The sequence below is a fragment of the Callorhinus ursinus genome, unplaced genomic scaffold, assembly GCF_003265705.2.
Source record: "Callorhinus ursinus isolate GAN/ISIS: 27379988/994484 unplaced genomic scaffold, GSC_fseal_2.0 scaffold65, whole genome shotgun sequence".
Lineage (NCBI taxonomy): Eukaryota > Metazoa > Chordata > Mammalia > Carnivora > Otariidae > Callorhinus > Callorhinus ursinus.
Genome location: NW_027397127.1, coordinates 1890528 through 1913196, shown reverse-complemented (window position 1 = coordinate 1913196; position 22669 = coordinate 1890528). Strand labels below are relative to the sequence as shown.

The following is a 22669-nucleotide window of genomic DNA, read 5'->3' as shown; positions in this document are numbered from 1 at the left end:
CAATGTGGGGGTTAGGTTTCAACATATGAATCTTGAGGGGACACAAACAACCAGTCTATAACAGCAAAGGACTTAAAAAGGTAATTAACAAAGAGAAAATATGAGTGGCTAAAAACCTGTGAAAGACTGTTAGTCTGCACTGTAGTCCAAGTGCAAAGTTCAACAACAAAGACTTTCCATTTCCATCACCATCTTCATTAGATTTAGTGAACACTGAAAAAAAGTTTAACAATGCTGTCTCTAAGGTTTTGAGAAAGAAGGAACTCTCATACACTGCTTGTAGGAGTATAAATTGTTTTAAACACTTAAGAGAGCATTTGACAATATCCTATAAAGCTGATTATGTTTCTTCTCTACAACCGGCATTACCCATTTCTAGGTATATATCTTAGAGAAACTCTAAGTCTATACACAAGAAAACATACATGAGAGTATTTTTGAAGCACTGTAATAACAAAAAATTAAATCATTTTACATGTACTTCAATCGAGGACAGTGTAGTTTATACTGCAGTCTATTCCTTCAGTGGAATACTATGCAGCAATCAAAATGTATTAACTAGCATTACCAATATCAGCATGGATAAATCTCTAAAATATACTGTTAAGTGTAGAAGATAACAGAAAGCAAAGTTGGTGTTTGGAGGTTATATGCAGTGTGGACTGTTGCTGGTAAGTTTTAATTAAAGGAAAGCTATTAATTTTCATTGTAAATAATATTAAAAACTAACACCCATATGGTGGCTTTAGAATTTATAACGGATTTTTTTGTGTATTATCTGATTTCCTCCTCACAAAAAACTTGTGATTTTGGTTCTATTATTATTTACACTTTTAAAAAAGTCCAATTCACCATTTGAGCCTCAGAGACGTTATATGGTAGAAAGGACACTCAACCCAAATCTTTAATACCTATCCAATGTGGGCTTCTGGTTGGCTCAGTCGGTTAAGCATCTGACTCTTGATTTCAGCTCAGGTCATGATCTCTAGGTGGTGAGACTGAGCCCAGCTTCAGGTTCCCACTGCCCCTCTCCCACTCGCTTGCAGGAGCTTGTGATCCCTCTCAAAAAACCAAAAAAACCAAAAAAACAAAAAAACTTAATGTCATTCTTTATCCACCAAGTGGTATTCATATAATATTATCATTGTGGTCATCTATTTTATTTATGCCAAATCATGGTATTTATTTGCTTTCAACTCCTTTTTCTCACTTCATGACCTTCTGATTATTATAGATAGAGGCCTATCAACTTTCTCCCATCTTTGTCTGCAATTCCACTCACAGTTTTTATTCCCTCCTCATTATTAACTACAGGCCTTTTATCACCAAAACCTGCCAGTTCCACTTCCAAAAACACGCAAAGTCTCTTCATGTCTATCCACTTCTGCCCTCAGCCTAATCCAAACTGCCATCATCTCTTGCGTATACCACTGCAGTAGTTTCCTACCCTATACTGACTTGTGCTGGTTCTTCAGGTCCTCACTAGACACAAAAAAAGTCTCCTATGTTCTATTGGAAATTTTTATAGAGAGACATAAATACATAGGTTTCTGAAGGGAAGAAAACTGTATCTGAAAATCTTTACAGTGGTTGCCTTTGCATATTGCCTCTCTCATTCTTTTTGCTCAGTTAATTAACTGTCAGCCACAAAATACTTATGGAATATTGGGCAGAAAAGACCTGAACATTCTGACCCACTCTGGTTCAACTATGTGACATGGTTGATAAAAAAGGCAACTGCACTAAAACTCTGTTGAGGTTTTTTTTTTTTTTTTTTTTTAGAGGAAGTATAATTAAGGCAGAAAGTCTACCCCCTTTTGACAAAAAAGACGTATGTTTAAATATATAAAATGCAAAAAATTACACAATGAAAAGTACAGTAACTCCTAACCACTAATTCTTCCCCTGAGAATTAATTCTTATTAAGCATTTATTATCATTTCTTTAAGAAAAAAGTATATTCCAGTGTATATAGGTATCTATAAATGTTTTCTAACTTCTACAAATACAATTATACTAAGTTCTGCACCTTTTATTTTTCACTTAACACAGCTTGTATACTTGTCCATATAGCTCAGATGGATATACTTCATTCCTATTGATGACTATATAATATCCCATCAAACAGATGTGCTTAACTAGGCTCTTCAATATCATCATGTCTACTTTTTTTTCCAGCTTTGTTGAGATATATAGCATATGTAAGTTTAAGGTGTGCAATGTGATTTGGTACACGTATGTATTGCAAAATGATTACCACAATAAGGTTAGTTATCACCTCCATTCCCCCACATAATTAGCATTTTTGTGTGGTGACAGCATTTAAGATCCACTCTGTTAACAATAAAGTATATAATAAAATATTGTTAGTTATAGTTATCATGCTGTATATTAGATCCTTAGAACTTCTTCTTCTTTTTTATATTTTTTTTAAAGATTTTTTTTTTATTTATTTACTTGAGAGAGAGAGAGAATGAGAGATAGAGAGCACGAGAGGGAAGAGAGTCAGAGGGAGAAGCAGACTCCCTGCTGTGCAGGGAGCCCGATGTGGGACTCGATCCCAGGCCTCCAGGACCATGACCTGAGCCGAAGGCAGTCGCTTAACCAACTGAGCCACCCAGGCACCCAGAACTTATTCTTCTTATAGCCTTTGACTAACATCTCTCCATTTCCCCCACTGCCCCCCAGACCCTGGAAGCCACCATTCTACTCTCTATTTCTATGAATTTGGATTTCTTAAATTTGGCATTTAAGTGAGAGCATAGAGTATTTCCTTCTCTGTCTGACTTATTGACTTATTTCACTTAGCATAATGCCCTCAAGTTCCATCCATGTTGTTGCAAATGGCAGGACTTCCTTCTTTTTGTGGCAGAATAATATTCCATCATATATATGCATATATATATGTGTGTATATATATATATATATACACATATATATGTGGATGTCACATTTTCTGTGCCCATTCATCCATTGATGGACACTTAGGTTGTTTCCATTTCTTGGCTATTGTAAATAATGCTGCAATGAACATAGGAGTATAAATATCTTTTTGAGATAGTCATTTTCATCTCAGGGTACTCTGTTTTACTTTTGGAAAGCCCTGTTTAAGAAAAGTACTTCTTATAACTGAGCTTACATTTATCTCTTCATAACTTCTACCAGCTGATACTTCTCTTCAGTCTTATCTCTACACCTTTGTACCCCAAATTCCTATTACCCAGAATGCCTTATGCCTATCTCTCCTGATTAGCTGAGCTCTGCCCATGAACTAAGGGCTTATTCAAGCCCTATCTTCTCTTTAAAATGTCTTGACATTCTGTTGCTCAGAATGTGTAAATACTGTTTATCAGTCCGCCAGTTCTCTAATTTTATTTTCTGTCATATCCATTTTACTATTGAGCGTATCCAGTGAGATTTTTTATTTTTTAGGTTCTATAGTTTCCAATTGGCTCTTTTTTGATAACCTGTATTTCTTCGAACTTTCAGTTTTTTCCGTTTGTTTCAAGAGAATTTGTAGTTATTTCTAAAAATATATTTATAATGCCTGCTTTAAAATCTTTGTCAGACAATCTCAACATCTGTTTCATTGGAGTACTGGTGTCAGTTGATTGTCTCTTCTCATTCAAGTAGTGTTTTTTGTTTGTTTGTTTTGTATGACTAACGATTTACAGTTGTATCCCGGACATTTTGTGTAGTATGTCTGGAGACTCTTGATCCCATTTAAACCTTCTATTTCAGCAGGCAGTCATCCTGTTTAGGTTTTGCCTGTAGGTTGTTGCCTACTTTTGTGAGCTGTAGTTCAAATCATAATTTTCAGAGCCTTGGAATTCTATTCTGATTGCCTTTCTGCTTCTGGTTCCACTGGAGCTCCTGCTCAATTCCTGCATGTGCTGCCTAGGCTTCCCAATGTCATTTAGTGTGAAGTTCAGGAAACTCTAGGTTTTGGTTGCTTCCACTCTGTAGGATCAGTGTCACTGCTTTCTCAGTGATGTGACAGGGACCCTCATGTGCTTGCTGCTATAGCAGATTGGGCTATCATTGATTTGGGTGGGGAGTGGTGAATGAGTCCCTGACTGGTGCCGTACTCCTATTGTGGAAGACAAGGCTGCTGCTTCTCTGGGTTTAGGAAAGGGATCCTGCTGCTGCTCTTCTGTGGTGGGTTGGGCTCCCACTCTGGATGTGCTGTGTGAGATGGGTTTTTTACCGGGCTCTGTTAATGCTGCTGCTACAGAAGATCTGGCCATTACTGCCCTGGGTGTTAGACGGGGAACTCTTGGCACTCCCACTATTGCAGAAAAAGCCACTTGCCTCAGTGTACCATAGACACTGCCATTGCTGCTACTCCTATGGTTGGCTGAGGCTACTCCAGGTGTGAACTCGTCAGTATGTCCACGTTGGACCCCACATCTCCTGCGGCTGCTCTTTAGATCTGGCTGATGCCGTCCTGGTTGTTGGGCAGGAATAATGCTGTTGCTGCTGCTGTGATAGATTAGGCTGTGCACTGCCTTGAATATAGGGTATGGATGGATTGCTCCACTAGGTCTTTGCTGGGCTGCCTGTTTGGAGTCCTTTGGCCAGAGATATCAGGATTTTCTTGTTTTCTTTTGTTTTTCTTCCGTGCTCATTGGATATTCTGTACTACAGCCCTCTCTAGAGCCCTGTCTGGAATATATGGGAGATAAAAAGGAAAAGCCAAATTCTTCAAGTACTGAGGTTTCTAGCCAGTCTGCCTTTTTCTTTTCATCCTTCAAGATCCTTTTATGATGGTCTATTGAATTATTTCCAGAGCATGTAGTTGTATTTAGAGGGGAAGAGCAGGGGAAAGTGAGCAGTATCTTTTCCTGGAACTGGAAAATCTATGCCTTTTTATGATGTTTAATAACAGGGGGATGAGGGCTTAAGTATTTTGCAGGGTATATGAAACTAACCTACTGGGATCCATGTTGGAGCAAGATATTAAAAGTAAATATCTGCACTCCTTTCTCCCTTCATATTTAATAGTGTAATTGTGAAGTGGATTAGATATTTGTTTGACTTTTATTTCTTACTAAAGAGGTATCAATTATCACAATGAAGAATCATACCCACTGGGTATATTACCTCCCTTTCAGTTGCCATTAGTATAACAAAATGGGGCATTTCTTTTGATTTTCTGGGACTTTTCTCATTTTTTTTTGCAGTGACCTTAATGATGTTCACATTCTAGATTTTAAAATTAAATTTTGCATAAGGATAACAGATGACAATTTGGAAATTCTAGAAAAAATATTTTACTTAACACAGAGTGAACACTTATATCCATGACTAATGAGGTTTTTAATGCACTGAGTTTCTAAGAAACTTTGCCTACCATTTTGACTAACATGAAAAGATAGAGGATTTAATTAATCATAACATTTTTGAAAGGTCATTGTTTCAGTAAGCTTTCATCTAAGCCCCAGCTTTCTTTACCACTTGTGATTCAATAAGAAGTTGATACTTGGTTTTGTCCCCAGTTCCTGACACAGAGTTCCTAAAACACTTGGATTGAGTGATGAAGGTGATAGGAATATCTTTTGTTATTTATAACAAGCCCCTTTCAACCATACCTAAATTTATGCTAATAAAGAGACTCTTGGTGAGCCTCTGGATAGCTTTCAGATGGGGATGTTTGTCAGAGAAACATGTGATTAGAGCTTTGGGACTTTCCACCCCATCCCACATCCCTGGGCTTCCAGGCAGGGGAGAGGGGGTAGAGATTAAATTCAATCACCAGTGGTCAATGATTTAATCAATCATGTCTATGAAATGGGACCTCCGTAAAAACCCCTGACTGATAGGACTTAAAGGGCTTCCAAATTAGTAAACACATCAGTGTATTTGAGAGTGGCACACCCAACTCATGGTGACAGAAGCTCTTGCACTCAGGACCCTTGTGGACCTCACCCTATGTACCTCTTCATCTGGCCTTTCATTTGTATCCTTTATTATAAACTGGCAATAGTAAGTAAAGTATTTTTGTGAGTTCTGTGGGCTATTCTATCAAATTATTGAACCTGAGGAGGGGCTTATGGGAACTCCCTGAATTTATAGCTGGTAGGTCACAGGTACAAGTGGCAATGTGGAACTTACAACTGGCACCTGAATTTGGGGCAGTCCTGTGAGACTGAGCCCATGACCTGTGGGGTCTATGCTAACTCTGGTTAATTATTGTCAGAATTGAATTGAATTGTAAGACATCCAGTTGGTGGAGCGTGAAGAACTGGTTAGCATGGGGGGAAAACCCCCACGTGTTTGGTGTCAGAAGTGATGTTGGAGAACACTACAGACCACAACCCCCATTGTTTCCCTCAAGTAGATATAGATCTAGAATTGTAGCTGCTGAAAAACAGTGGAATAGTAAGAGGTATTGAGTAAGTAGCTTTTAAATTATCTCCGTTGTCTTGAATAGTATGTAATCTTATCTGGCTTAAATACTTCTTATTCAAATGGAAAGGGTCCACATTTTATTAGAAACCTATATTCTAAATACATACATACATACATACATACACACTCTAGGTTGTACTACAATGAAACTTTCTCTTGTCGGAAAAGGATTATGTCTTATGCCTTTCTGTGTTCCAAGCATTTAGCCCACTGCTCTACAACTACAAAGTGCTCAGTAAATGTTTGCTCTTGATGATATTGATGAAATTATCATTCCCACAAAGGACACCCTGTACCCTCTGAAATGGAGCAAATATACCACTGCCTTGAACTCTTGGCAAGAAGAATACTTTTTAAGTGACAAGTACAAGTAGGAGTTATCTGAATGTTTGTTAACCTTTACTATGAAAGAAGATTAAAATTCTCCAGAGTGTAGTAAGTTCCCAGGAGACTGTTCCACTTATTACAAATTTCCTTCATTTATCTCATTACCTGAAGTGACATTTAACATCTTGCTCAGTTGGAATAATTTGATCTAATGCACATTATCTTTCTTATGAACGATGATGGTTCTAGTGAAGGACAAAATCTCAGTTATAACAAGCATTTTGTCAAATTCATATAGTATTGCCAAAAATGTTGCAAGTAGTAATTTAAAGATACTGTCTTTTTAATCCATTTTGAACTACCACATTATTTTCTACTAGCTCTTTTCAGCCTGTTACCTCCAAAATTGTGTGCCTGTTTTTCCACATAATGATATCTTGACTTTCCTATTATCCCTTTTTCTGGCCGTATTAACTTCCCTGGTTTGATGCTGTTTTGTCCGCTAGCCAAGTTGATGAGGTCCAAGGGTGGCTATAAAAGAGGCATCAAACTTGAGGTCTACTGTGAAAATATTTCTAGTCCTTATCATTATCTTCGGTATTGGCTCTTGTCAAACCAGTTCCATTGTACTACACTCTGGATGCTATACTATAGTTTTAATAACCACATATTTGACTATTTGTTATAATATTATGTTGGAATTAATACTCAATTCTCTACATTCCTGACTCTAGTTGGTTAACCACCAGATGCCTTGAATGGACTCCAGTTGTGCCAATATACTGGAAATTTACAGCCATTACTTCTTAAAAATTTGCTTGAAGGATACATGCTTCACCTGGAGGAACTAGCTCCAGTTCCTGAGCTGCCTAGAGCTCCACTTTAGGCTCTAAGCTTCCCCAGTATTTTCAATATTTGATTAACTCAGTTTTTATTAACCTCAGATCTTTTGTATACAGCCAAAGAATGCTAATACCCCAAAACCTAATGCAAGGAAATGAAAAATCTCTATTAACGCCATAAATTTAGCCTAGGAGATATGGATTACATTCTCCCCATGTGATGGTTAATTTTATGTGTCAACTTGGCTAGGCTACAGAACCTAAATATTTGGCCAAGCATTGTCTTAGATGTTTCTGTGAAGGTATTTTTAAATGGGATTAACACTTAAATCTGTAGACTTTGATTAAAGCGAATTAACCTCCATAATGGGGGTGGGTCTCATCCAGTCAGTTGAAGGCTTTAATAGATAAAGACTGGCCTCCCAGAAAGAAAAAGGAATTCTGCCAGCAGATTGACTTCAGACTCAAACTGCAACTTTTCTCTGGGTGTCCAGCCTTCTGACCTATCCTGCAGATTTTGAACTTCAACTTGCCAACCTCCACAACCATGTGAGCCAGTTCCTTAAAAACGCACGTGTGCTTGTGTGTGTGTGTGTGTGTGTGTGTGTGTGTGTGTGTGTGTGTTTTATTCTCTTCTCTGTGGAGTACCCTGACTAATATCTTCCAGAGTCACTAGTAGGGATTAAACCTTCTGAAATAATCACTGAATTTTTGAGAAGGAAGAAACCATTTATTTCTTTCTCCATTCTGGTATCTCTAATAAAGTGGATGAAAATGAAATGATTTTTAAAACTTTACTATGTGTCACCTTGCTTTTATAAGCACCGACCTTATGAGGTAAGGTAGTACCATTCTACTTTATAGATTTAGAAACTGAAGATCGTGGAGTTAAATTATTTTACTCAAGTCACCTAGCTAATGAGTGCTAGAGTTAGATTTCAAACTCTGTTTAGCATCAAAGTTAATATTGTTTCAACTTGATGCACTCACAGAATTCTAACAATGATTAAGTCACTTGTTCCTTATACAGATATCTTGGAATATAATGATGGTGACTTATATCTAGAATAAAATTTTGGTCCATATGTCATGAGAATTTCATCCTGTGAGGGTGATTAAGTGGTTACATATATATTTTGTGTTAAAATCATGAACTGGTGCCTAACCACAGGAATTGGGCAGGTTTGCTTGTTTTAGCACAGACGCTCTGATGTCCCACAAAAGCCATCCATCCTTAGCAAACCAGCAGTCAGTCACCTTAGGTTAATTAAACTAGCCCTGTAGAAAGCAGAAGTCAATAGAGAAGGATTCCTGCGCAATAAATGAACCAAAGTTTTGCATGTAATTTAGGACAAACCTTTATACAAGTAAATTATTCTGTTCATTTCCTTAATATTGGCCTATTAATAGTTATTAATATTTTGATGTTGTATGTGGTTTTTGGATTTTTACTGTCCTGTATTTCAAGTTTGTAGAATTAAACATTTGTACTGTTATTAACCTACTGACAAGGAAAGCCAACCTATCTAATTAAATATGTAATCCCGTACATAATTTTTTCCATAAAATGTAGATTTTGCAAATCCCTTTTAAAAGTGTTAGGTCAGATAACTTTTGAAACTTGATATTTCTATGATTTTTTTAAACACTCAGTTTAATTTCACAATCACACAGCATCTAGACTTATTTGGCTCTAGTTACTATTTCCAGGGAATGAGTTCCTTAAAAGCAAAGTAACTTTTGGACAGTCCACAATCATGACATGATTTACCCCAACAGAGCAATCAGCTTACATGCGTTGATATAACACCAGAATAGCTAGTTGAAAACTGAGAGATTTAGTAAATAAATCAGTTAATTTGGCAAAATGTCAAAGAAATAATTTGTTGTGTTTGAACATTTTCTCTCCACTTAATCTAGCCAAAGACACAGAAAAAAAAAAAAACCTTTTAGGTAAGCTATTATTCTATGATGCAATTTCCTTATCACGACCTGATTTACCTTAAAGCTCTTGCTATTATCACACAATAGTGTCGGTATTTTGGGGAGGACTTTGATCTGGAGGACAAGTACAAATTATAAAGAAGAAAAAAAATTGTCTTGAAAACCCTTTTCCTTTTAAGTCTCTCCAATTACACATTCATTACCTTTTCCTTATCTGTTTATCCATGGGGAAGATTTCTAGATTTGAGGAAGTTTTTCTTCTTTGTCAAATACCTCTTTTTCCAGGGCTATGCTGCCCCTCCCATGGTATCTTTATTCGCCGTCCATTCTACTTACATAATAGCCCCGTCAGACCTGAGTAGTCTCTAATCCCAAAGTGGCCCTATCAGTGCCATGCTATAATCTCCACATTCCTTAGTCACAGGCTTGTCTGGTCTATGTATTACAGAAAGTCCTATCTTCTAAACTATGCTACACTCTCTTGAATAACCTTTCTGGTGGTTTTCCATGCCTTGTTTGTGGATCATCACAGAGGAAGAGGAAATTTATAGGATTTGCTCAGACGAGGTAGCAGAGAGAATTCTAAGCAATGAAACTGACACACAAAGACTGTAGAAAGAACAAGAAGGCTGCCATCACAGTAGGCATAGGTAATAAGGTGAGAAGTGTCTTGAGAAGAGCATGTAATTTTAACTCAAAGCAGTGAATAATATGGACATTTCAGGAAATTTTATGTCTAATTTGGAAAATACTTAGAGTCAAGTGTCTTTTGTTCATGGTTTTCCTTTCATATCTTGGAGGCAATTTTCTATTGGGCCTATGAAAATTAGACAGCTCTATTCAAAACTTCATTCATTCCCCCAAAAAACTTTTGAAGACCCTTTCACTAAGGGACACTTTCTTTAGGGCATATGGACCGCTTCATCCATAGAGGGTGTTGTTATATGTTTTGAGGGCAAAAAAGCCTGGAGGATGTTTTTGAGCTTGACTTCCTTGAAAATACCTGGGTGCTAGAGATAGAGTGTACTTTTGTAGAAAACAACAAATGTGGGAATTTTTGTACATATTTCAAACCTCATTTGAGGGACCAACTGTCCTGAATATTCTCCAGACTAGGCCTCTGGGTCCCAGGACCTACCCTTAACAGAGGAGGACACTGAATCCCACAGAGCCCTGGGGTGGGAGGGGCAGGAGGAACAGGAGCATGGGAAGGGAGGCATTCCCCCCAGAACTGAATAAAGATTGCTGAGCAAATGAAAAAACAAAACAAAACAAAACAAAACAAAAAACCTCATTTAGAATCTGATGCTATTTGAGCTGGTGTCAGGGATGCATGAAATTAAATTTAAGAAAGCTTAGCTTTAAGAATTACCAATTTCTTTCTGCATGGGGTAGTTAGATTCTGAGTAGGAATTAAAACTCATCATTTTCCCTTTGAAATTAATAACACTGGTGAGTTTTTTCATAATTCTACAAATCAAATGTGTACTGATAATTTAAGGGGCTGAAGTTAGATTCAAGGAGTCTCATAAAAAGAAATGTAGGTCTGTGGTATGGAAAAACATCTCATGGGAGTTTGATACTTTCTGACTAAGGGGCAAAAGTCAGATTTTTAAGCGTGTCTGCAAAAGTCATCCTCATAGAAAGTATGTTTTTAACAGAATGATAAACCATATTTTTAAAATAATATTCTACTAGGTGTTTTAGTTTAAAAGACTGGAAAACCATATGGTATATTTTGTGAATAACTTAGAGTTTGAATGTTCAAGTTTTCATGTCAAGATATATTTTATTATTTAATTTAAAAGTTTCAATTTTTAAATATACATTAATGTGGTTTCCATATACATTTTTTATTCACACGAATAATACTAATGCAATAAATTCAAAAACTTTATTGGAGAAAGATTGCTATACCATTTTATAAATGAATTGTAATATATGATTTATAAAATTGAACAAACATCACTGGTACCTCTTAGTATATTTTTAAATATGGGCTGTTCTATGCAGTGGGATATTTTACAAAAGACAGTAACATTTACTTTTTCTTATATTGCAAAGTTTCTAAGTTCTGGATGAGACAGTCATTTTCTCAAGATTCACTGAATTATAAAATTGTGCATTTTCAAATTGCTTGTCAATTTGAACCTTTTTTGACCCATCTCTTGTCATTTGCCCCTTTTTAAAGATTATTTATTTATTTATTTGAGAGAGAGAGAAAGAGAGAGAGACCGAGTGAGCACGAGTGGGGGAGGGCAGAGGGAGAGGAAGATACAGACTCCCAATGAGCAGGGAGCCCAATACGGGGCTCGATCCCAGGACCCTGGCATCATGCCCTGAGCTGAAGGCAGATGCCTAGCCAACTGAGCCACCCAGGTGCCCCTCATTTGACCCTTTCAATGACCCTGTGAAATAATTAGAACTGATATGATTGATTACAGATGAGGAAACTGAGATTCAGAGAGCCAACAAGACAACTAAGATTACAGGGTTAAAGGATTAGAAAGGGAAGACTAGTACTTGGGATCTGTAGCTCCTAATCCATTGTTCTTTCCATTTTGTGTGGTCTCTTCTCAAATTGTCATAATAAGATAACTTAGTTCAACCTATTTCCCCAAAATTCAAGGGCAGGGTGTACCTTATTAATAATGCTACTGACTTGTATGTGATGAATCTGAAAAACAGAAACAAGTGGATCATATGAATTGCTCATGAAATGGGGAGGATATTAGGAAAGAAATATCGGCTAATTTAACAAGTTCAGCTGGGTAAACTTGGACAGACAGTAGGGTGCCTTTCACAGTCCTCTGACAAATGGCCCAAGTGAGAAACTGTCACTTATTAGTCACTTATTTACTGTGCTAGGCACAGTAGATATAATCTTGGCCCTCATGGCATTTACATCATAGAGGAAGATCTAGACGAGTAAACAAGCAATTAAAACAGAGAATGTTAATATTACAATAGAGGACATATATGCTATGGGAATACCAGAAAGGACATCAAACACTAATTTAGGGACTCATTGGAGATTTACTAAAGAAAGACCTAAAAGATGAGTAAAGAGTTGGGTGATGTGTATTCCAAGTGGAGGAAAGAACATGGGTTGAGACCTTGAGAGCATAAAAGATTTGAGAAGCTGAAAGGAGTTTATTATGGCTGGCATAGAAATCACTAGAGGAGAAATGATGACCAAAACATTGTTTCCATGATCTTAGAGAAGTCTGAAAGAAACATGGAAGGAGGCAAAGTACCAAAGATAAACCCTGACCCATCTAGTCCATTTTCTAAATTTCCTATTGTTACCAGGACATTGTTTTCCATCCCTCACAGAGTTGTGTGGCTATTAAGGAAAGGAGCTTTATTAAATGCCAACTATGACCCATATCATTTCAAGTGTGCCATTTCATTGCAACCTCATGTCACATGAGGCAGGTACTGGTGCCCCAACTTTACAGATGAGGAAATTAAGACTAAGATAGGGAATGAAAATTGCCCAAGGTCCCATGATTAGTAAGCAATGGAGTAAGGACCTGAGCCCACATTTCTCTTTCCCAAGGCAACACTGTTCAACTGTTCTCTGCTTTCTCTTCTTGGTTTTTAGAATCATAATTATGGTACTTCTACATTACTAGTGCTTCAGTAAAACGATTTAAAAAGAAAATGATTTGGTTTATCTTAGCTAAAGATGACCTCCTTTGGGTTTACAGGTGCCATTGAACCAAAGGTATATTTCCTGTATGAATGGATTTTAGAGCTAACCAAGGTGATGAAGATATGGCTAGGAGTCCAACAAGGACTTAAAAACTTTTTTTGCCTGTACAATTCATACATTCTCAGACCCAAAGAGAGACTTCCCTAAAGGTTTTACCATTTGGCAAAATCTCAGATTGAGACAACTTAAATGACAGAAAAACGATCCCTTGTATCTGAGAAGATTCTCACTTGATAGGTTTTTAGGAATGGAGAGTAGGAGGTGGTAGGATGTAAAACTGATTGGGATCTGTTCCAACTTAAGCAAGAAGTCACATATGTGAAACCTAATATTAGAGAAACTGAATTGGCACACAACAGATTCTGTTATAAAGGACATGCCCTTCTTAGGTATTTTTGTAACAGATCCAACCTTACATTAATGGCATCTATGAGGTAAAATTGTGCAATTATTTAATATTTAAAGGACCTAAGATTGCACAACTGAATTTCTATCCCATTAGTTTTGAATTCATTTCTCTCAGGACTATTATTAAAAGATAGTTGTGATACCTTTATTAGTTTTATTTTATAATTAATTCATATGAGTCTCAGTTTTAGAGGAGTAAAATAAGTGTATGATGTCTTTCCTCTTCTGTGTATTATCCTAGACTTTCACTTTTATATTTGAGGCTATTAAAATTGTTAAGGTGATTATGGAATACAAATTCTTTCTTGTTCAAAGTAGTGAGAAATGACACCATACATTAGTTTTTCATTGACATTTAATTCAATGCTTTTAATAAATAGCTAAATAATCAGGAATTAATTTTAATTTTAATTTATGTACAAACTCTATTTTCTAAAAGAAAATAATCCTTTTATATTTTAATATGACTGCCCATAGCTAAACAAATTATAAATGCAAAGTTCTTTTAATTTCATTTCTGGCAGTAAAATGAAGAATACTTGCAAGTCATTATTTAACACATCATATGTGATATTCATTATCTTAAAGTGTTGCTTGATATTATTTGGAATTGATAAACACTCTGTAATTACAAGAATTAGTTGCTCTATTGAATATAAATACTATGTAGAATATAAATTTTAATTTTTTATTCAGTAAGTTACCAAATACTGTTATTTTTCGATTTTTCTAAAACAAAGTACAACCTGAAGTTGCTGCTGGTGCCTGTCCCTAGGCACTCTGAGACACTTAAAGAGTAGTTTAGATTGTTTCAGGCTGTAAACCTAGATAATATATCATGGGCTTTCCAATACAAACCTGAGATATGAGATGAGAAATTACCTTTAGACAGAAGTGTTTGTGAACCAATGCTTTGCTTCTGTATAAGATAAAAAGAAAATAGTACTTTTCTTTTTTAATAATTTTAATGGACTCTGGTTAAAACTATCCTTTATGGAATCTAATATCTGGTAAAAAAAAAATCCACTGGGACAACTTAGAGATAAAAGTAATTGGAGGCACTGAGGACAGTGATAAATACAGGAGTAGGTTCATAGGAAGTCCTGAGCCTTAATAGAATATGCCTTAGCAAATTTCAAGTATACAATACCATATAATTAACCATAGTCACCATGGTATACATTAAATCCTTAGAAATTATCCATCTTCTGACTGCTAGTTTATACCATTTGATATACATTTCCACATCTCCCCCTCCCCTCAGTCCCTGGCAGCCTCCGTTATATTCTCTGTTTCTATGAAATTGACTTTCACTTTTTTTTAAAAGCTTCCATGTATAAGTGAGATCATACAGTATTTGTCTTCCTCTGCTGGCTTATTTCACTTAGCATAAGGCCCTCCAGTCTCATCCATGTTATCACAAATGGCAGGATTACCTTCCTGTGCCTGAATAATATGCCATTGTTTATATATTCCATATTTTGTTTATCCATTCATCCACTGAAAGTTTGTTTCCATATCTTGGCTATTGTGAGTAATGCTGCAATGAACATGGGAGTGCAGATATCTCCTAGAGATACTGATTTTGTTTACATCAGTTATATACCCAGGAGTTGGATTGCTGGATCATATGGTAGTTCTAATTTTGGTTTTTTGAGGAACCTCCATACTGATTTCCATAGGGGCTGCACCAATTTATATTCCCACCAACAGTGCACTGGAGTTCCCTTCCCTTCGCATTCTTTCCAGTACTTGTTATTTCTTCTCTTTTCGATAATAGTCATCCTAGCAGATGTAAGGTAATATCTCATTATAGTTTTGATTTGCATTCCTTGTTGATCAGGTCTTAGGCATTCTCAACACACACACACACATGCATGCACACAAGAGTTAGCTATGTATTTTAAAAAAGTTAGCTATGTAAAGTGATGAATAGGTTAATAGATGTTGGTAAACATTTCATAATGTACATGTATATCAAATCATCACATTGTACACTTTAAGTATATAAAATTATATTTTTTAGTTATTCCTCAATAAAGTTGGGGAAGAAAGAAAAGAAATAGACCACACCTACTTTCTATCCATTAGGAACTGTGGATTAAACCAGGTACAATAAATGAAACATTCACTGAAGTACCCAAAAATGATTTCTAGCTTAAACTAATGCCGATTTGTAACCCTTGATTGAGACTCCCCCATATTCCTGCTAAAATACCAAATGTAGGCATGGATTAATAATAAATCTCACATCACCTATTAAATCTTGCATCACCACTGAAAACTAATACTGACCTAATGCTAGATTCTAGAAGGAATTTCCATTACCGAAAAGTATATGGATATGGATTAAGAAAAGGCCTTCAGGTCTTGTCCAATGAGCTCTTGGATTTCACTTGATGAAATAATTTTTCTCTAAAAGGACAGGAAGAAACCAGGAAGTCAGGGGCAGCTATTCTTGTACATTAAAAACATCCAGAAACATCAAGAACAAAAACATACCACCATAGGAAAAAAGGGATATATTTTCTAGAAATAAAGTTTTGTTGTGGGGAGAGCCAGGTAGGGAGGAGAAGCACAGAGAGAGGAAGAGTCCTGGGAGCCATGTAAACAATTAGTCTATGTCTCAGGAAACCAGATAAAGTGGAAGAAAATTATCTCATTTCCAAACATCAGAACCGTACTAAGTAATAGCTGCTGAGTGTGAGTTTGGGATAGAAACTATGCACAACAACATGCCCCCAGAATTGACTTTAAAAATTAATTTATCTATAAATCAATGAGTAGAAGGCAGTCCTATGGACTGTCAAATGAGTCCAGATAAAGCTTTACTTCATTCAAGGAAATATAGAGGAAAAACAAACAAACAAACAATCACCACCAGAAGCACCTCGGGTTTATGGGAAATATACAGAAAAAGAGAATGGGAACACAAACCCACAATTTCAAAGGAAGCAAATATATTTGAGAAACAAATGGCCTACTGAATAATTATGAAGACATTTCTAAAGAAGATGTTTGGCATCCTCAAGAGACTGCAAGGAAGAATGGTCTTTTCAAAAAGGGAGCAGATAATCATAAGAAACAAGGTCAGATGTAAATGAAAATGGCTGAAATAAGGAAAGATTGCCAAGAAATTATACTATAATAGAATTAACATTCACATTGAACTGTGAGTAAAGAAAATAATTAAGACTGTCAAAAATCATTTCTGTCCTGTAAGTGACAAGAGTAATACACTGTCTCATACAATAAAGGAAAATGACAAGGACCAAAACCAAACAAACTAGAAGATAATTACAGAGAAAAAGGCAGGAGAATAGAAATGTAATCTAAGATGTATAAGTGTTCCTGAGGAAAAAATAGAAATAGCAGTTAGAAATAATTGATGGCATAAATTTTAAAAATGTGAAATGAAAGAAATTTGTGTTTACAGAATGAAGGTCCCACAGTTTTCCTTGCAAATTAAATCAAAAGAAAGCCACATTGATATACATTCTTGGAAATTAATCACAAAAATAAAGAAAATAACATAAGCATCCAAGAGAACCTCATAGTTCTCTGTAACCCTAATTAAAAAAAAAAGTTTACCAAAGTGGTTGAGAGCTATACATATGGTCATCTCAATAGATGTTGAAAAGAGTAATAAAATCCAACATCCATACTAATGTCAAAAATTCTTAGCAATAGTGCAGAATGCTACTGGCCAAAATGAATTATAAATATGATACAAAAATCCTAAATAAAATATTAGATAATGGATTCTAGCATTATATGTAAAAGATTAATGCACTATAACCAATACAGTTTATTCTAGGAAGTCAACAATGATTCTAGGTAAGAAAATCTATTGATTAAAAATAACAGAAATAGATCAAATGACAAATGTACCCTCATCTCTATAGTGCAGAAAAGGTAGTTGATATAAGTCATCATTTATTCCTGATTAAAAAAATCTTAGAAAACTAGAAAAACAAATCTTCCTTAATATATTAATGAATATGTATCTCCATCTTACAGGCTGCATCATATACTGTTCAAATTCTAATCACATTAGAATAAGCAATGAGGCAAGTGCTTCTGCAAATCTACCTATTATTTATCTATCATCATTCCACAAATATTAATACATTAAAACATAAAAAGAAAGCAAAATCATAGTTTTTGGAATGAAGGAAACAAAGATATTAATTATTGGGAGATGTGTTTGACTGGAAAACTCCAGGCACAATAATTGAAAAATAAGTGGATGTTGTAAAATAATCTGGATACAAATTTAAATTATACAAATCTATTTATAAAATTAAATAATCAGAACACAAAAAATTAGAAATTATACTTGCCATGACAGTTATGCAATATCTAGAAATTAAATAAGTTATTTTATACAAATTTTCTGAATGATTCAGTAAGTGGGGAGACCTAGGTCTCTTCTCCTGGAGTAGTGACCTACATTACCAAGCCATGAACACTTCTAGGAAATACTCCCTATAAGCCCCAAAGACCTTAGGAATTAAAGGAGTCATTGAAGATAATTCAATTATCTTTCAAATGAGGAAACTGAGACTCAGAAAAATGATGACCAAGGTTAGTGGCCTGGAACTAAAATCCAGGTCATCTGGCACAGAGTTAGATACTTTTTCCATTAAACTGTTTCATTTCGGAAACAAACAAACAAACAAAAAAAAGAGCTCAAAACACACTTAGAGTTAATTTTCTTCAGATGTTCCTTTCTCTCCTAACATTAAAATGTTGGAGAAAAATTCTATTTAATACAGGATTCTAATTTAGTTTTCTCAACAGACTTTTAAAAAAAATAAAATTGGAACCATGCTCTATACACTGTGATTCTGCTCAATTTTCCCCATAATAATAAATACAAGGCATGCTTCTAATTTCAGCAATTGTAGGGTAGGTAATTAACCCTCCCATTGATGAAAACTAAAGACCTAGATAATAAGTTAAAAATATTTTTTAAAGAGCATGCAAGCAATAACAATATAGTAAAGAATTAACGGACTGAAAGCAAACACAAGATGTCAACCCAACTACTATAGCTTTCGCCATTTTCTAATCTAGAAAAAAGGAGCTACAAAACTGAGGTGTGATTTAGTTGGCAGTGAGGTGAACAGAATTCAAAGTGCAAGGCATAATAAAATATGGGGGGAGTCTGATGAACAATGACCTCCCCTTTTAAATAGGGAACTCAAAGGGCTATAACCTCACATGAAGGGTGAACCAAAAATATTCCAGTCATAAACCAGATCTCCTATGGATTTGCAGCTTGAATCCATGACTTACTTGGGTGGTCCAGAGGAATCTCAAGCCTTGATCCTGGATGAAGATAGTCCCAAGTCATTTCCCAGAAGCATATTAATTTTTTTTTTCTGGAAGAAGATAACAAAACCCCTAAATCCCAAATATTTATGTCATTTAATAGAAATTTGATGAATTACAGGAATCTTATATTAAAGATATCAGAGGGTTATTGAGTGGAAACAACTAATACTATATAAATTGGAATTCCAGAGAGAAATTTTATTTATTTGCAAGATTTTGTTTATTTACTGACATAGAAAGAAAGCAAGAGAGCTCAAGCAGGGGGGAGTGGCAGAGGGAGAGGGAGAAGCAGACTCCCAGAAGCCTGTTGTGGGGCTCGATCCCAGGACCCTGGGATCATGACCTGAGCTGAAGGCAGATGTTTAACCTACTGAGCCACCCAGGCACCCCAAGATGAAACAGTTTTTTTTTTTTTTTTTTTTGGTATTTGCATGGAACAACATTTTTGAAACCTGAGGAGACTTTGATATGGTGAGTTTTCACCATGGGATTTTGCTGACTTCTGGGACTGCCTGAGTGTGGTAGGTAAATGAGGCCAATTGGTTTTGAAAAGCATACTGAAATTATCTGTATTCTTGCAGTGCTTAAGAGACCAAGCCTAGCTAGGAGGAGAGCACCAGCTTTAAATGCATGGTAATTCTTTCCATCAAGGCATTTTCCATAATTCAAAGTTGGCAGAGTGAGTGTGGGCAGTTAAAATTCTAAGCTCCCAAAAAAAAAAAAATCCAAAGGCATTTCCTTTTTCATAAATGAGGAAAGGAAGATCCAGTAAGTTTTCAGTAAAAAACCCAAGAAGGCCATGCTCCCAAACAGACTGAAACAGTGGTGTATTGAATGTTACCAAAACATCAACCTGGTCACCACTCAGCTTATTCCTTTATTGTATTCACATGATCACCTCCTCACTCAGTTCTCCCAAAAGAGGGAGGGAAGATTCTCTGACAGAAAATAACATTATTTAGAGTTTCTGATTTTCTTTTTAAATAATAAAATTTTCTGGACATGAAGCGAGTCATGAAAATGTGGCCAATAAATAAGAGAAAACATCAAGAGACAGTAACAAACCTTCAGATGATACAAATATTAAAGAGGATTTTGGAATAACTCGGAGTTATATTCTAAAGAAAATAGAGGACAAGATGAACAAGAGGAATGAAAATTACAGGGAATAGGAATAAAAATGAAAGCATAAAATGAGCATTTGATAAATGAAAAATACAATATCTAAAGTTAAGAGCTAATTGGATGAGCTAAATTGAAGAATGGACACAGCAGTAGATGTGATTAGTGAATTTAAACAGATTAAAAGAAAATATCCAAATTGAAGCACAAAGTAAACTGTAATAGAGCAGGAGAGAGAGTAAGAGACATGTATAGACACAGTGTAAAGCATGTATGTAATTGTACTCCCAGAAAGAAAAAAGGAAGAAAATAGCAGGATGCAATAATTAAAGAGAAATTGATAAAAAAAATTTTCTAAATTGATGAAGAGTATTAATCACAGTTTCAAAAAGCTCAACAGGACCAAGCAGTTCAGAATATAAAGAAAACCTCATGTAAGGACATTGTGGTCAAACTGCCAAAAACCATAATTAAAAGGAAATCCAAAGGATCCAAAGAGAAAAGATACATTATCTATAAAAAGACTGATGGTTTATTTTGGGTGGAAACTGTGGAAGACCTGAATCAATTTAATGACACATCCAAAATGCTTAAAAAAAGGAAAATAGAGTCTACATTTGGTAAAATCTTCCTTCAAAAATGAAATAAATATGTTTATGAACAAAATATGAGATAAATCATTGCTATACAATATGAAAAACTAAATGGAATTCTTCAGGCTCCAATAATATGATGAATCCAATGATATTCTATGTGATATAGAAGCACAGGACTGCAGAATAAAATGTGTAACACCAGAAAGTGTAAATGTGCAGTTTATAACATATGTGGAAGAAATATGACCATAGGACAAAGAATGGGAGAAGCTAAATGAAGTGAAAGTCTTGTAGGTTTTTTGCATTACTTGGAATGTGGTAAAATAAGTGATTTAAGGTAGAATGTAGTAAGTCAAGTATGTGTATCCTAATCCTTAGGGTAAGCACTAAAAGGATTATACAAGAATGCATAACTAAAATTTGGTTGGAGATGTTAACACACCTTTCTCAGTAATTTTAGAACAACAGACAAAAAGAAGTCACTGAAGATATATAAATTTTGAAAAACGCAAACTAACTGACATATTTTGAATACTCTACTGACCTAACTTCAGAATACTCATCATTTTCTAGAGCATAAGCGATATTTACCAAAATAGATTATATGTTGGATGATAAAGAAAGCCTCAGCAAATTTGAAAGAACTGAAATCACAGAGTATGTTCTCTGAAAACAGTGGAATTAAGCCAAGAATTAACAAGAAAAAGATAATTAGAAAATCATCAAGTGTTCAGAAGTTAACAAACTTCAGAATGACTGACACAAAGAACAAATGTGATGGAAATAAAAAAAATGTTTAAATTGATGGTTATGAAATCATTGACTATAAAATTGTATATGATGCAGCGATATGCAAATTAAAAGAAATAAGGCCTTAAATGCACATGTAAAAAAAATAAGAAAAATAAATATCAGTAATTCAAGTATCCGTCTAAATAAGCTTAGGATAGAACAGCAGATCAAATTCAATATATGTAGAAGAACATAATAAATATAAGATATTTCATAGATTTATATAAGATATAAAGTAAATGAAATATTAAAAAAATACAGTGAAGACAGTTAACAAAGCCAAAAGTCAGTTTGTTGAAACGAAGTGATATAACTTTAACAATAATGATTAAAAACTAAGAGATACGAAGTATCAGGAGTGAAAATGGGGAAGTTTTACTGATCAGACATTAAACTTATTACATATGGCACATGAATTTTATGTCAATGAAGATATTAAAAATAGTGATAGCTTTAGGTAAATGCTATAAATGAGTGAAAATCCATACTATCCTGAAAAGCAGAACTTACCAAAACAGACACAAGAAGATATATACAGTCTGAATAGTGCTATATCTATTAAAGTAGTTGAAGCCATGGTAAAAATACTCTAAGTCCAAATGAACTGTTGAATTTTTTCAAACTTTTAAGGAATAAATAATGCTAATTTTATTTTTTTAAATAATTTTTTATTGTTATGTTAATCACCACACATTACATCCTTAGTTTTTGAGGTAGTGTTCCATGATTCATTGTTTGTGCCTAACACCCAGTGCTCCACGCAGAACGTGCCCTCTTTAATACCCATCACCAGGCTAACCCATCCCCCACCCCCCCTCCCCTCTAGAACCCTCAATTTGTTTCTCAGAGTCCATCCTCTCTAATGGTTCGTCTCCCCCCCCGACTTACTCCCCTTCCTTCTTCCCCTCCTGCTATCTTCTTCTTTTTTTTTTCCTTAACATTATATTGCATTATTTGTTTCAGAAGTACAGATCTGTGATTCAACAGTCTTGTACAATTCACAGCGCTCACCATAGCACATACCCTCCCCAATGTCTATCACCCAGCCACCCAATCCCTCCCATCCCCCACCACTCCAGCAACCCTCAGTTTGTTTCCTGAGATTAAGAATTCCTCATATCAGCACAACAAAAAAGGGCAAAATGTTTAGAACAAACAATTCATAATGA

At 35.3% G+C, this 22669-nt stretch overlaps 1 pseudogene; it reads right to left on the bottom strand.

Annotated features, from left to right (window-relative positions):
- Window positions 1-3974: 3974 nt before the first annotated feature.
- LOC112810192 (homeodomain-interacting protein kinase 2-like) overlaps window positions 3975-22669 on the bottom strand; it is a 177855-nt pseudogene continuing 159160 nt past the window's right edge.